Source organism: Scyliorhinus torazame, chromosome 21 (assembly GCF_047496885.1).
Source record: "Scyliorhinus torazame isolate Kashiwa2021f chromosome 21, sScyTor2.1, whole genome shotgun sequence".
Lineage (NCBI taxonomy): Eukaryota > Metazoa > Chordata > Chondrichthyes > Carcharhiniformes > Scyliorhinidae > Scyliorhinus > Scyliorhinus torazame.
The window spans coordinates 48,798,801-48,813,942 of NC_092727.1; the positions used below are offsets into that span (position 1 = coordinate 48,798,801).

The 15,142-nt window shown below is 49.9% G+C and overlaps 1 protein-coding gene across 5 annotated transcripts in view; it reads right to left on the minus strand.

The window, feature by feature from the left end:
- cdon (cell adhesion associated, oncogene regulated) overlaps positions 1–15,142 on the minus strand; it is a 287,217-nt gene that overhangs the window by 175,663 nt on the left and 96,412 nt on the right. The window lies entirely within an intron of this gene.

Sequence of the window (15,142 nt, forward strand, 5' to 3'; positions counted from 1 at the left end):
TGGACTTCAAAGGCCCCCTCCACTCCACCGACCGCAACATGTACTTCCTGAACATGATTGACGCGTACTCCCAGTTCCCATTCGCCATCCCCTGCCCCGACATTACCGCAACCACCGTCATCAAGGCCCTACATAGCATTTTTGCACTGTTCGGTTTCCCCGCGTTCATACACAGTGATGGGGGGTCCTCCTTTATGAGTGACGAACTGCGTCAATTCTTGCTCAGCAAGGGCATCGCCTCGAGCAGGACGACCAGTTACAACCCCCGGGGAAACGGACAGGTAGAGAGGGAGAACGGAACGGTCTGGAAGACCGTTCTACTGGCCCTACGGTCCAGGAACCTCCCAGTCTCCTGCTGGCAGGAAGTCCTCCTGGAGGCCCTCCACGCTATCCGGTCACTGCTTTGTACGACCACCAATCAGACACCTCATGAACGTCTCCTGGTCTTCCCCAGGAAGTCCTCCTCCGGGACCTCGGTCCCGACGTGGCTGGCAGCACCCGGACCTAGCCTGCTCCAAAAACACGTGCGGGCGCACAAGTTGGACCCGTTGGTCGAGAGAGTCCATCTGCTTCACGCTAACCCCCAGTGCGCCTACGTGGCGTTCCCTGACGGCCGACAAGATACGGTCTCCCTACGGGACTTGGCGCCTGCCGGAATCCCACGTACATCCCAGCCATCAGTCCCACCCTCCCCTTCACCGTAGCACCTTACAGGAGGATCAGTCCTCCCGCCGCTCCTGCCTAGGCCCCCCACCCACTGACGCCCCCTACAAGCGCCCCCTTCCCAGGTCAGCCGTTTTCCCCACCAGCGGCGTCTAGGGGTGGCGAAGCTGCCGTGGAGGTCAAAACCATGCTCCCGGAGTCGCAGACGCCCGAGCCCCCACCGGAATCACCACCGAGGCTCAGACGATCCCAGAGGATGACCAGGGCATCTGACTGACTGATTGCTTCATTTTAATGAATGTATATACCCGTCATGCTTGTAAATATTCGCTGTAAGGAGGTATCACAGTACCTCCATATCTGATCATACCATGTTGTTACATTTTGTTGTTACTGGCCACCACCCCCGCCGGACTCTTTTTAACAGGGGGTGAATGTGGTATTACGGTACCTGAGAGGCTGAAGTACCATTGGTTAAACCTAGGGGTTTACCATTGGCTGTATAGTATAGTAGCTCCGCCCTGATAGGCGGGGTATAAGAACCCGTGCCGTCCCAGCAGTCCTCATTCTGTACCTGAGCTGCTGGGGAACAGTTCTAGCTTATTAAAGCCTTCAGTTGTACTACAACCTCGTTTTAGTAGTTATTGATCGTGCATCATTATGTAAGTGTAAATTGTTGTCAGATGTAAAAGGCTGCTGTTCTTGTACGATATCATTTTGAACCATTTCGCTCTGGGTCGATAAGATGTTGATCAGCTCCATTCGTCAACAAAAGGCCTAACTGATCATTCTACCTCTCTTTGGTCAGCCACTGTTAATTGGAGAGTGGGGGTGGGGAACGGAGAGGGACAAACCACAATAGCACAACATACATTTTCTGGAGAACAATCCAAAGAGACACTTCACAATAAGGAAACTGCCTCATTTGTAAAGTAATGAAGTGGTCTACAGGCTGAGATTTACTAAACTGAAATTGGACATCTGATGTACATACCAGTTTAATTCGGGCTGTTAGCTTTCCAGCTACAAGCGACTTGCCTGATTTATATGGAAAACAATTAGTTTGGTTCTGTCTTATTGAGATCAAAGCCTGGGGTCTGCACTCGATCATCCCAACTGCCCCCACCCCCTCAGTTAACTAAAAAAAAGGGAGACAGTGAACTCCTAGTTCTGACTGCTGTTGACTTTGCTGTGGACTCCGAGCAAGGTTTGCAGACATGCGGCCTGCTTGCAGGCTGCAGCCAGCGATGTACATTCAGCCAGCGATGTACATTCACAGTGTGGATCATGGGAACAGTGTCCATTCCTCAACTCCCTGTGATTAAATCCGCAGCCTCATCCCCATGTAGTCACTGCCCCCACAAAAACAAAATCTACACGCAAGTCGCTGACCTCAACCTGAATGAGAGGAATACTAAATTGGCTTAACTGAGGGGAGGCAGTTGTGGCTGGTCAATTCTATGATTTTCATTTCCTCACAGAGGTTGCATGGCCAGAATAATTGTGACACTTAAAGCCTAAATAAGAGGGAGGTTATGGGTTACGTAGGAGGGCAGGACAGTGGGACCATTGAAGTTGCTCTTGCAGAGAGCCAGAATTCATGCGACAGGCCAAATGGCCTCCTTCTATGCTGTAATCGTTCTATGACTCGATGTACGTTGCAGCCTAGCCAGGAAGTTTCGGTTACAAACTCCTGCCGTTTACCTACCATCTCCAGAGTCGGTAATCCTCTGAAAACAAACATCTAATTTTTGGATAAAGAGCAAAAGATGACACACACCATTTACTGTTGGGAAGAGAACCCAATGCTTCAGAGACAGCTGCTGAATCTTACTCTCGGAGAGTTTTGCCACCATCTTTGGTGAAAGAATGTAACCTGTCTCCCTGAGTTTCTATCCTGATAGAAAACAGAGCTGTCCACATATCCGTGGGTTTGTAATCAATCTTCCACACATGCTCAGAACATCCAGCGAGTGCCAAGATTTGGAGCAATAAGAAAAGAAAAATACCCTGAAAATATTTAATTAAAAACCAACTCCACACATCCCAACTGACTTTCTTTTAACCTCTTTGTTTTTCCTTTAATTTTTGTGGCTCTGTATGTCTGTGATCTGTCTCTCTAAACCACATGCAATATCCAAAAGTGTTTCACGCATTGCAAGTGATTCAAATATGTTAGCTCATTTCCTTAAGATTGCAGGATTCTCTTCCCAGCACTCCCCCCCCCCCCCCCCCCCCCCGCAAATAACAGACAGATTGCATTTCTCCTTGAAGCCGTCTGACGGGGAGGAGTGAAGAGTCACAGAGCCTGGGGGAGGACTCTGTTCCTCTCCCTGGTGAGCAGGGACTGTAGTACCCAGCGTGGCGCTTTCTGTCTGTCCAAGAGGGAGGGCAATCCTGCTGACAGAACCAACTAAAGACTCAGCTGGGGCCTTGGAGACACTCCACAATGACATTTACTATGCTTTTGGATTAGATACCAGGCCATGCAGTAATGACTACTTACAGTCCCTGCTGCTAAACCAATGACCAATGATAACTGGGTCTTAAAGAGACTGCTCGCTGCACAGCCCTGGGAATGCCTTTCCTTCAAGCTTTAGCTGTCTGAATGGGCTTAACCAAAAGCTCAGCAGACAGCCAATTAAAACAGGCTCATACCCAATCAAACCACCATCCATTTTCATTAAGTGAAAAAAAAACCATTTAATCCAAAAACTGATATGGCTTCAGGCAATAGGCTTTCCTACATTCTTAAAACATTTTATGAAATGTATTGAAAAGGTGTTTCATCAAACCAATCAACAGAAATGCCGGTTGTTTGGATTTGCTTGTACAACTTGTTTAATTTCCCTGCGTGAAGCTCGTGGATAATAATAATTGTTCTAGGTCTTTTCAAATTTGTATTTTTCACACAGACCATATCTACATGCAGCTAACTCACTTCCTTCACTCACAAATAAAAACAGTTTAGACCTTATTTCCCACTTTTAAGGTATGAAAGACCAGGTCGGATCTGTATTCTTTATTTCCCCATTTGTTCCTTCTGGATTATTGGTCAGCACTCAGGGTAATGTTAGGGATAGATATAGTTTGCTGAATGGACTTCATAAGAGCCAACACGGTTGTCATGATATTCAAACACACACATCATGATGGACACACTAACAGGCAAATCAGAGTACACAACACCACAACCAATCACAGACAAGAACACCAACCACATAAAAAGCACGAGCACGACACCTGGAGGTCAGTAGGTCTGGGGAGAAGGAAGCATGAAAGAGCTGTTGAAACACCACAAGCAGGGAGCCCCCCACGTGCAGAGTGCAAAGACCAAGTTGTAAATAGTGAGTTTAAATAAACAAGCGTTGTACCATATGCAACTGTGTTGGCTCTTCTGTGTGTTAGAACACCCAACACCACATGGTACAGGAGTGGATCGATACCTGCCTACCAACCTGCCATTCTGGACATGGACCACACCGGCAAACCGCAGCCGATGCAAGTCACGGGGAACCTAGGCACCAACTGGAAGCTCTACAGGCAGCGATTTGACCTGTACATCCGTGCCACCGAAAAACAGAATGTCTCGGATGATTCGAAGATTGCAATGCTCCTCTTCTACGCAGGCCCCCACCCAAATGATGTCTTTAATTCACTGGTGTTCGAGGAAGGCGAAAACCAGGCCAAATATGACACGGTCATCCTCAAAATGGACCAGCACTTTCAAACTGAAGTAAACGAAACTTTCGAAAGATACATCTTTCAGCAACGCCTGCAAGGTAAGGAGGAGCTTTTTCAACCCTTTTTGACGCACCTCCGGATTCTGGCGCAGTCCTGCGGTTACGGCACCACCACAGAGTCCATGATCAGGGACCAGATTGTTTTTGGCGTTGCCTCCAGTGGCCTACGCCAGCAGCTTCTTAAAATAAAGAGCCTCACCTTAGCGTCTGCTGTGGAAGCCTGTGTCCTCCATGAGAATGCTGCCTGCCGTTTTGCCCGATTTCAGGCGTCCGAGTTGGCACAGAGGGGGTCCCCAGCCGTCGAATCGGCAAGCCAGGCCGCCCACGACGTTGAACGCATCCAGGCCGTCGATTTCTTCCCGCCCCACGGCCCGGACGACAGCGGCCGCTTCCCGCGCTTTTCGCGGTCTCCCGCGCAGGTGCGCGCCAAGAATAACGGCCACAACGAGGGACGCACTGCGCAGGCGCGCCCACCGCAAGATCGCACTGCGCATGCGCAGTGGCGCAACGAACGCCGTGACGTCATGACGTGCAGCAAGTGTGGAGGTCTACACTTAAAAGGGCAATGTCCTGCAAAATACCAACAGTGCAACAGATGTGCCATGATAGGCCACTACGCAGCCCGCTGTCGTGCGGCTCAACCCATGGATCCGGCGCATCCTCGACAACCTCGCACACGAGTCAGGACCGTCCAGCCCACGCATCAAGACTTCCAGTTAAGTGATGCAGATGACCAGGATGACTTCAGAGTTGCCGTCATTGATGTCAACAAGGTCAATGCCATCAATCCAGACGATGAGTGGTGTGCCACCCTGACGGTCAACCGATCGCGCGTCGCCTTCCGTCTGGACACCGGCGCATCCGCCAACCTGATTGCTTACTCTGCAGTCCAGGCCATGAAGGTCAAACCACCCATCACACCATCCCGGCTTAAGATGGTTGACTATAACGGGAACGTTATCCCGTCCGTAGGATCTTGCCAGCTACAGGTGACTCACAAGAGGTACACGGCCACACTCCCCTTCGAAGTTGTGGGCTCATCAAAGGACTCGTTACTGGGCGCACAAGCGTGTAAGGTCCTTCACCTGGTACAGCGCATCATGTCTCTCTCTCCAGATGAGATATCCGACTTCCCGGATGCTGAGTTCCACGCGAATCTCCATTCCCTCCTCGCTCACAACCAGGAGGTTTTTGAAGGCATGGGGACATTGCCACACACGTACAAGATTCGACTCAGACCGGACGCCATCCCTGTCGTTCACGCACCTCGCAGGGTTCCTGCGCCTCTCAAAGACCGCCTCAAGGCACAACTGCAGATTCTTCAGGACCAAGGGGTCCTATCCAAGGTCACGGAGCCCACGCCATGGGTCAGCTCCATGGTCTGTGTAAAGAAGCCCTCTGGCGAGCTCCGTATATGTATAGATCCAAAAGATCTGAACAACAACATCATGCGGGAACACTATCCCATCCCGAAACGAGAAGACCTCACCAGCGAGATGGCGCGAGCCAACATATTCACTAAATTGGATGCGTCCAAAGGATTCTGGCAGATCCAACTGGACCCGGCCAGCCGAAGACTATGCACATTCAACACCCCTTTTGGCAGATTCTGCTACAACCGGATGCCATTCGGCATCATTTCGGCATCTGAAGTATTCCACCGCATTATGGAGCAGATGATGGAAGGCATCGAAGGGGTACGTGTATATGTGGACGATATCATCATTTGGTCCACCACTCCGCAGGAACACATGCATCGTCTTCGACGTGTCTTCACCCGCATACGGCAAAATGGCCTGCGTCTCAACCGTGCGAAGTGTGCTTTCGGCCAGACGGAGCTGAAATTCCTCGGGGACCACATCTCAAGGTCCGGGGTCCGTCCCGATGCAGACAAGGTTAGCGCCATCACAGCCATGCCACGACCGGCTGACAAGAAGGCTGTCTTAAGATTCCTGGGCATGGTCAACTTCCTTGGGAAGTTCATTCCCAACCTGGCTTCTCATACAACAAACATGCGCCATCTCGTAAAAAAATCGACGGAATTCAACTGGCACCAGTCGCATCAGCAGGAATGGGAGGAGCTCAAGCACAAACTGGTCACGGCACCAGTGCTGGCCTTCTTTGACGCGACTCGCCCTACAAAGATCTCAACAGACGCCAGCCAATCTGGTATTGGAGCGGTACTCCTGCAAAAAGACAGCACGTCATCATGGGCCCCGGTTGCGTATGCCTCACGAGCCATGACCCCTACCGAACAGCGCTACGCGCAAATCGAAAAAGAATGCCTGGGCTTGTTAACTGGACTGGACAAGTTCCACGACTATGTGTATGGCCTGCCACGATTCACGGTCGAAACCGACCACCGCCCCCTGGTCAACATCATTAACAAAGACCTGAACGACATGACTCCTCGCCTCCAGCGCATCTTACTCAAACTCAGGAGGTACGATTTTGAACTGATCTACACTCCGGGGAAGGAACTCATAGTGGCGGACACTCTTTCCCGAGCAGTGAGCACACCACCAGATGCGGAGGGGTTCGTGCGTCAAATTGAGGCACACGTGACTCTGACAGCAGCAAATATGCCAGCTGATGATCCTTGTCTGGCCCACATACGCGCAGAGACGGCGACTGACCCTCTGCTGCAGCGAGTGATGCGCCACATGACGGAAGGGTGGCTAAAAGGGCAGTGCCCCCAGTTTTATAATGTGCGAGATGATCTCACCAATATAGACGGGGTCCTTATGAAATCGCATAGGATCGTCATTCCACACAGTGTGCGCCAGATGATTCTTCGTCAACTACACGAAGGCCACTTGGGTGTCGAAAAATGCAGACGAAGGGCCCGGGCGGCGGTATATTGGCCGGGTATTAATGAAGACATAGCCAACATGGTGCTCAACTGCACAACCTGTCAGAGGTTTCAGCCGGCGCAACCTCCGGAAACACTTCTACCACACGAGATGGTGACGTCCCCCTGGGCGAAGGTGGGTGTTGACCTATTTCACGCGCTCGGCAGAGATTACATTGTTATTATAGACTACTTCTCAAACTACCCGGAAGTCATGCCTCTCCATGATCTGACGTCGTCCGCAGTCATTGGGGCCTGCAAGGAAACGTTTGCTCGCCATGGCATTCCAAGGACTGTCATGTCAGACAATGGACCTTGTTTTGCCAGCCGTGAATGGTCGTCCTTTGCCGCAGCATATGGTTTCACTCATGTGACATCCAGCCCTCTGCATCCACAATCGAACGGGAAGGCTGAAAAGGGTGTCCACATCGCAAAGCGGCTCCTGTGCAAGGCGGCTGATGCCGGATCGGACTTTAACCTTGCCTTGCTGGCCTATCGATCGGCCCCGTTATCCACGGGCCTCTCGCCAGCGCAGCTACTAATGGGTCGCTCCCTCAGGACGACGGTACCTTCCGTCCTGGCACCGACAACAGACCATGAGGCGGTTCTTCGGGACATGCAACTGCAGCGTGATCGCCAGAAAGGTCGGTACGACACACGAGCGACGGACCTGCCCCCCCTGTCCTCCGGAGACAAAGTACGCGTCCATCAACCGTATGGTGGCTGGTCAGCACCGGCCGAAGTCCTCCGACAAGTGGCTCCCCGCTCGTTCCTGGTTCGCATGCCGGATGGTTCCGTGCGTCGCCGCAATCGGCGCGCCCTTCGCCGACTTCCACGTTCACAGCCACACAACACGCCAGATCCTCAACAGGCTTCCGAGGATGACTTTGTGGAGCTGCCGCACATCACGCCCTTTCCATCGCCACCCATGGCCATGCCTGCACAGCAGCCGGTGGTTCTTGATCCACCCTTAAGGCGGTCAACCCGAATTCGTCGCAAACCCATTAGAATGGACTTATAATACAGTTCATATGTTTAATAAGTTGGACAATTTTACATGATAACCTGTTGTTGTTTATCGTTCCAGATGTCGTCTGACTGGACAACTGTTCAAAATTTTTTTTTCTTCTTCTCTCGTTCGCATTTCTGTTATGTTATGGTACAACTGGATTCATGTGACGCACTCGACATCGCCCCATGTACATAGTTCCGTCATAGACACATGCTGCACACGACACACACACACTCTTAGATGCACTCACGTCACGATCATATTTATTACCACGTAGGCACATATCTTTGTAAAAAGGGGGGATGTCATGATATTCAAACACACACATCATGATGGACACACTAACAGGCAAATCAGAGTACACAACACCACAACCAATCACAGACAAGAACACCAACCACATAAAAAGCACGAGCACGACACCTGGAGGTCAGTAGGTCTGGGGAGAAGGAAGCATGAAAGAGCTGTTGAAACACCACAAGCAGGGAGCCCCCCACGTGCAGAGTGCAAAGACCAAGTTGTAAATAGTGAGTTTAAATAAACAAGCGTTGTACCATATGCAACTGTGTTGGCTCTTCTGTGTGTTAGAACACCCAACACCACAACGGTGGAACAGTGGCTAGCACCACTGCCTCACATCGCCAGGGACCCGGGTTCAATTCCAGCCTTGGAGTGTGGAGTTTGCACGTTCTGCGTTGGTTTCCTTCAGGAGATTCAGTTTCCTCCCACAGTCCAAAGATGTGCAGGTTAGGTGGATTGACCATGCTAAACTGTCCCTTAGTATCCAAAGATATGCAGGTTAGGTGGGGTATTGGGGATGAGGCGTGAGAGTGGGCCTAGGTAGGGTGGTTTCACAGGGTCAGTGCAGACTCGATAGGCTGAGTGACCTCCTTCTGCACTGTAGGGATTCTTTTTTTTAAATTTAGAGTGCCCAATTCATTTTTTGCAATTAAGGGGCAATTTTAGTGTGACCAATTCACCTACCCTGCACATCGTTTGGGTTTTGGGGGCGAAACCCACGCAGACACGGGGAGAATGTGCAAACTCCACTGTAGGGATTCTATGAAATGTAAGCAGAAGACCAGAGAGGAAATTTCCATTTCAGTGGCGGGGGTGAGGACAGGGAGCAATTTCCACGGGGAAGATGCTGGGAATTTGCACTGAATTGCGTGATCCTGGCCTCATTATATATGCATTGGGAGAGGTTTTGTGACGTTTCGCGAGGTGGGGGCGGGCTGGACTGTTCAAGCCCCACCATAATTTCCAGGCCCCTTTTTAAAAGGCATCCAGATAACATTGAAGAAAGAAGATGGTTCTCCGGGAACTCTGAAGCTGGAAGATGGATCTCCTCAAAGACACTGAAGCTGGAAGATCCACCTGAGGGATGCTCCCCCCCATACTCTCACACTACTGCGTGTTCCAGGGTTCATGTTCGCTGGAAGTCTCCATCCCGAACTCTGGAGACAGCCCTAGGCCTTCTTCAGGTAAGTGTGGATACGTACATGTCATGCTGGTCCAGGTATGTTTTGGACCGGTGTGATTTTCTGCTGGCCTCATGGATGATTGTGGGGGAGGCGATTCTGGTCGGACCATCTGCATCCCATTAGCTGGATGCAGATTGGTTTCACGCCAACCCCTGGTGGGAATTCCAATCTGCCATGGTGGGCAGGAGTAGAAGATCCCGCTGTAATTTTGCACCAGTGTGAAACACGATTTCTGAGCTCCTGTCCTATTGCTGCTGTCACCGCACCCCCACCCCAACACCTACTATTACCATGCCCCCCTGCGCTGGGGTTTAAAATTTTGTTTCCCCCCGCCCCCTGTCTCACAGCTTTCTCATGTATCGTTTGTTAAAGAATTGTCTGAAAATATACACTTAATGTAAAGCAAGTCAGGAGCCCATTTAACATCCCTCAACCTTATTATTTTCATTGGAATCAGCTGGGAGAGCGATCAATAGAGGGGCCAACTTACTATTACCCATTTTAAACAATTGCAGAAAGTCAAGATCTACCCCACAGTATGTTCTAGAAGCAAAATACCGAATGGTGCTTCGAAGGAAAGGGGTGCAGGACAGTGAACGGATAGAGCTGACAGTAGAGGACATTCGATAATTTTGTGCAAAGGTGCAGGACAATAAATGGACATAGGACAGTGAGTGGCAGAGAGGGAGTGGTCACGGCATTGAGTGATAGAAGGAGTGAACACAGGGCAGTGAATGACAGAGAGAACGTGAACATGGAGTGACAGAGAGGGAGTGGACAGGGGGCAGGGTGTGACAGAAAGGGCATGGACAAGTGCAGTGAGTGACAGAGTGAGTGGACAGGGGGCGGTGAGTGGACACAGGTCAGGGAGTGATAGAGGAAGTGTATATGGGTCAGTGAGTGACAGAGAGTGAGTGGACACAGGGCAGGGAGTGACAGAGAGTGCATGAACACAGGGCAGTGCTTGACAGAGGGAGCATATGTGGGTCGGTGGTTGACAGTGAGTGGACACGGATCAGTGAGTGACAGAGTGAGTGGACACAGGGCAGGGAGTGTCAGACAGGGAATGGGCATGGGGCAGTGAGTGACAGAGGGAGTGGACACAGGGCAGGGAGTGTCAGACAGGGAATGGACATGGGGCAGTGAGTGACAGAGGGAGTGGACATGAGGCACTGCGTGACAGAGAGTGAGCGGACACAGGGCAGGGAGTGTCAGAGAGGGAGTGGACATGGGTCAGTGAGTGACAGTGAGTGAGTGGTCACAGGGCAGGGAGTGACAGAGAGTGCATGGACACAGGACAGTGTGTGACAGAGTGTGAGTGGACTCAGGGCGGTGAGTCTCAGAGAGTACATGGACACAGGACAGGATGTGACAGAGACTGAGTGGACATGGGTCCGTGAATGACAGCGAGTGAGTGGACACAGCGCAGGGACTGACAAGAGAGTGCGTAGACAGTGGCCAGGGAATATAGAGAGAGTGAATGGTTATGGGGCAGTGAGTGGACACGACTCAGAGAGTGACAATGAGTGACAGGGATTGCCAATGATCGGCGCTTCCTGCTGAGTTAGCTGTTTTCCATGGATAACAGTTGGGGGTGGCTGTTCTCGCTACCCTGGGTTCAGAAGGAGGGAAGAGCAGCCAGAACTCCCACCCCTGATCACTGTGTACAGTCCCTGCTGAACAGTGCACGATTGGTAATGTCTAGTGAGGAGATGATTGGACACTCCTTCGATGGTGCATCAGCTCTCACTTAGGGAAATTGCTGGCATCCAAGGGCAAAGATGGCATCATCATGCAACAACATCATACCAAAACAACCCATAGAGTGAGAAGCGAACTGGGAGGACTGTTCAGTCAGACAAACAAGTTATTTTGGAGTCTCTTAATAATGGGGAGTTAAGTACTAGGGTGACGAGATTTGAGCTGCAAAGTGTAGAGCTGAAATGATTGTATTCTGTCCTGCTGGAGAATTTTCAGAGGAGGGGGCTGTATAGCGAGCCCAAGTCAGAATGCTGAAGGGGCGGTGGTATAGGATAATGGTTCGAGGGCCAGGTAAGGTCAGACCACTTACCTTTGTAAACTTGGGCAAGGATTTTGAATTCTGTATGGTGGGGAGACAATAGAACTGCATTGGTATTATGGACAAGGGAGACTCAGTGAAGTACAGGATGTGAGCAATGGAACTTTTGGATGAGTTTATGTTGGCTGGAGCTCAGAGGCTGGTGAGGATGGCTTTGGAGACATCAAGTCTTGAAATATGAATAATATTGTTGATGGTTTGAATGCCAAGTGGCAGTGAATTAGGAGAGAGGAGGGGAATATGTGTGAAAGATTTGAATTGCTGCAAATAAAATCAGGAAGGAATTGCAGCCTTGGCTTCAGCTGTGGTTCTCGCCTCATATCCAGTTTGTGTAAAATCCTAATCCAGACACTTGGGGTGTGACCTAACTAAAAAAAATAGAGTCCTTTCTGAGCGGGATATGGGCATCATTCCCGGCACTACTATCAGCTCTCTTTTTTAGTGCCCAGTGGGGATTGCCGCCCCCCCCCCCCCCCCCCCCCCCCCGAGGCCACACTCAGCGTCATTTCCTGTACGGAGGAGCTCTGACAGCTGGAGTTTCTTAGTGCAGGATGAGATTGGGACCCCATTTTTAAATGGCATTCCATCTCTCATCTCTCGACCCCCTGACACAACCCCTGAACCCCCCACAACGCTCCAACTCACCTGTTGGGGGGTCCTCGGGTCTCCCTGCACCTCACCTCACACTGGCAGGGCATCCCCGGGCCGAATCCCCAGCATGGATAAAATGCCAGCCTGGCAGCCACCCTGGCATCCTGGCAGTGCCAGGCTGTCACCTGGGTGGCACTATTGCACAATTTTCCAACATTGACAGGAGCGCATTGATATCTTCCTGCTGCATATATCTTCCTTCCTCACTATTAAACACATGGTCAATTTTCACATAACCTGAAATCTTCTTAATTATGCCCACCATATTTAAATTAAAATCATTGATAAAGAGCACAAAGCACAAGAGAACCAGTATTGAGCCCTGTGGAAACCAGCAGGAAACACTCTCCCCGACACAAATACATCCGTTGATGTTTTGCTTTTTAAAAATTCTTTCACGGGATGTGGCGCCACTGGCTAGTTCGGCATTTATTGTCCATCCCTAATTGCCCTTGAGAATGTGGTGGTGAGCTGCCCTCTTGAACTGCTGCAATCCATGTGGTATAGGTACACCCACAGTGTTGTTAGAGAAGATAGTTCCAGGTTTTTGACCCAGCGGCAGTGAAGGAACAGCGATATATTTCCAAGTCAGGATGGTGAGTGGCTTGGAGGAGAATTTGCAGGTGGTGGTGTTTCCATGTATCTGCTGCCCTTGTCCTTCTAGATAATAATAATCGCTTATTGTCACAAGTAGGCTTCAATTAAGTTACTGTGAAAAGCCCCTAGTCGCCACATTCCGGTGCCTGTTTGGGGAGGCCGGTACGGGAATTGAACCCGTGCTGCTGGCATTGTTCTGCATTGCAAGCCAGCTATTCAGCCCACTGTGCTAAACCAGCCCCTATGGTAGAGTTTGTAGGCTTGAAGGTGCTGATGTAGGAGCCTTGGTGAGTTGTTGCAGTGTATCTTATTACTGGCACATACTGCTGCATTGGCCGTCGAATGAGTGAATGTTTAAGATGGTGGATGGGATGCCAATCAAGGGCTGCTTCATCGTGAATGGTGTTGAACTTCTTGAGTGTTGTTGGAGCTGCACTCATCAAGACAAGTGGAGAGTAATCCATCACACTCCTGACTTGTGTGTTGTAGATAGTGAAAAGACTTTAGGGAGTCAGGAGGTGAGTTATTCATCACAGTATCCCCAGCTTCAAACCAGATCTTATAGCCACAGTTTTTATATGGCTAGTCCAATTCAGTTTCTGGTCAATGGTAACTCTCAGGATGTTGATGGTGTGGATTACAGTGATGGTAATGCCACTGAATGTCACGGGAAGATGATTGGATTCTCTCTTGTTGGAGATGGTCATTGGCTGGCGCTAGTGTACCTCTTGCCCCTGAACCCATTTTGGATCCAAATGGCACCTTCCTTTGAATCCAATGAGCTTTAAATGTTAAGGCCAGCTTACCAAGTGGGACCTTGTGAAAAGCCTTGCTAAACTCCATGCATAGACTGTATCAACTACAAGAACGTCATTGATCTTCATTGTTACCTCACCAAAAAATTCAATTGAGTTAGTCGAGCACAACTAGGCACCATCGCAAGTTGGCACTTCGAGATGAAGGATAACATTCCTGAGGGCCTGTGCCTCAGGCCTATTAGACTAAGCTGGTGGAAACATTTTTTGATGAAAGGTGCGTGATGTGACAAGGTTCTTTTTTTAAATTTAGAGTATCCAATTATTTTTTTCCAATTAAGGGGCAATTTAGCCTGGACAATCCACCTAACCTGCACACCTTTGGGTTGTGGGGGTGAAACCCACACAGACACAGGGAGAATGTGCAAACTCCACACAGACAAATGTGACAAGGTTCTAACCAACTGCAGGTAGGTTTGTCAATTCTCCAGGATTGTCCTGGATTTTCCCAGGAATTCCAGATAAAGCTCCTAGATCCTGCTTCCAGAACCCTGGAGAAAAGCCATTGGGGTATTGCAAAAGATTTGTTTTAACTTTCTTGGTACACCTTTGTCAATTACTTATGACTATTGGAGATGGGAGAAAATCCTAGTTGACTGAGAGTCAGAAGCCTCGAAATGGGTAGAATCCATTCTCCTTTCCAATTAGTGTGGGGAGAAGGTGTGTCACTAGGGTGTGTCACTAGGGTGTTGACCAATGGCAGGTGTGTAAGTGTGGAGTGGTGGTAGGGGGGGAAGAGATCCTATAATGAATCCTCCTGGAATGTGTCCAACCAGTGTTGGTAATCCCCAGTGCAGCGTGCTGGTGAATTCTGCCCATCGTTCATCCATGGGAGGTACCCAAGGAATGTTTGCTCTCTCTCTTCAATGATGATTTTGACGTTGTACCATATGCCAGGTCTAAAAGGAGATAGTGTTGGTTGAAGGAAAAACTGTTCCATGTATAGGTGAAGTGGCTCAGCATACAGTGCAACAGTGGCTACACTTCAAAAGTACATAATTTCCTGTAAATTGCTTTGAGGTGTCCAGTGGTCATGAAAGGTGCTATATAAATGCAAATTTTTCTCTTTTTTAATTGCAGAACCTTTTCCATTTGCTTCTTGGTTATCGAAATGACAGAGCGGCCATGCTGAAACCAAATCCATCCAGGTCAGAAGTAAAACTCGGTGGCCATCCTCTGACCATTACTCTATGACCTCCCTCCATAACTGCACCAGGGGCATAAATTGTGATTGTTACAGCAACCC